A 1,834-nucleotide genomic window follows, 5' to 3' on the forward strand; every position below is an offset into this window, starting at 1 on the left:
GTTCAAAATGGTGTATTTTATGTGCCACCTGCACAAGAGCCAGTCCAGGGGCACTGGCAACGATCTCGCTCGAAAGTCCTTACACATGCCACGGGCACAAGTGTCAGAAAGGTGACACTGGGCACAGGTGCCATCATGATTTCGCTTTCGCTTGCCCCAGCAACATTCTTTTAAATTCAGAATATACAACAGTTTGAATACAAGTCTTCTTTCTTGATTAACCATTTAACATTTAGACCGATCACATCCCGCCAAAATATTTTCCCTGTTTTATTTTCAAACTGACCAGATCCAGCCTATCACACCTACCTTACAATGTCATCCCAAACATAAACAATCACATGCCTGTGCGAGTGTCACATAAAGGACCCCCATGCCAGTGCCACATAAAAAGCACCCAATGAATTCAGTAGAAAGGTTGGTGTTAGGAAGGGCATCCAGCTGTGGAAACCAAGATGAATCAGACTGGAACTTGGTGCTGCTTTCCAACTCTGGCAGGAACCAATACAGCCTGGCACTAGTGACGTCACAACGTGAAATAAAGTGTCTTGCTTAAGAACACTACATACAGCCTGGTCTGGGAATCGAACTCACTACCTCGCGATTGTGAGCTTGACGCTGTAATCAGCGAGCCATGCGCTTTTTCGAGAGCTATGTACACACAAGCAATCTGGCTGGGCACTCCACCAGTTATGATGAATGTTCTAGTTGATTTGTTCAATGGAATAGCCTGCTTGTGAAATTAATATGCAAGGGGCTGAGAATTCCACAGACACACATGCCCTTAACATGGTTGTCAGGGAGATTCAGCATGGCACTGAAACGTGACAAGAACGGTCCTTCGAATTACAAGAACAGCTCGTTTTTTGCCAAGCAAAGTGAACTGGAGCCATGTGATGTAAAGTGTCTTGCTCAAAGACACAATATGTCGCCGTAATTCGAATCTACGACCTTACGATCGCAAGCTGTGTACACTAAGCACTGCGCCAAGCACCGTTCACAAGCTGTCAAACTGGGTGAGAAACGACGAAACAATCTGAAGAGTAAATAAAAGTCAAAGAAGACTGTCGGAGCAGTTGTTGGACCGATCAGAATGTAAATATAAACACATACAAAGTTGGACTGTTTACAAAGGGGTGGAACCGAGATGTAAATATAAACATCAACTTGTACTGTTAGAGCGGGGCTGCTGAACTGTTTCAAGTATAAAAATATATCAACTTGGACTGTTTACAAGGCCAAAACAGACTGCAGAAGCACAGTTTCATATTCCAGTCGTATTTATATCTCTGTCTCGAGATATTTACACTTCAAGCTGTTACTTGTCCGATTAGACATAGTGTGTGCATGTGTGTGCATGTGTGTGTATTAAGTGGATAGATATAGATGTTAAGACACAGGCATAGTTGTGTAGTTGAGGGGTTTGTTTCATGACCATATGGTTTTGGGTTCAGTCCCAATGTGTGACACAGCTGAGGCTAGCTTCTGCTATTATAGCCCCGGGTTAATTTGAGCCTTGTTAGTGGATTTGGTGGACAGATACTGAAAGAAGCCTGTTGTATATATATGTGTCTAAACATTGGCAACTCGAAACCAACCAACCAACCGACCTACCAACCCACCAATCAGCAGATCATTTACCATTTACGAACCAATTAAGAATTCCTGGTCATCAGGAAAGAGGAGAGAAAGATGGTTATGAATGTGAATTCTGTCAAAGATGAGAAATAAGGGAGTGAATGAGTAATGTACATATATGTATATATATATATGTGTGAGTGTGTATTTGTATGTATGTGTGTGTGTGTGTGTGTGTGTGTGTGTGTGTGTGTGT

General features: G+C 42.6%; 1 protein-coding gene across 1 annotated transcript in view; it reads right to left on the reverse strand.

The window, feature by feature from the left end:
- LOC106874572 (dynactin subunit 6) overlaps positions 1-1,834 on the reverse strand; it is a 41,244-nt gene that overhangs the window by 20,739 nt on the left and 18,671 nt on the right. The gene's annotated exons all lie outside the window — the stretch shown is intronic.

The sequence above is a fragment of the Octopus bimaculoides genome, chromosome 23 (assembly GCF_001194135.2).
Source record: "Octopus bimaculoides isolate UCB-OBI-ISO-001 chromosome 23, ASM119413v2, whole genome shotgun sequence".
NCBI lineage: Eukaryota > Metazoa > Mollusca > Cephalopoda > Octopoda > Octopodidae > Octopus > Octopus bimaculoides.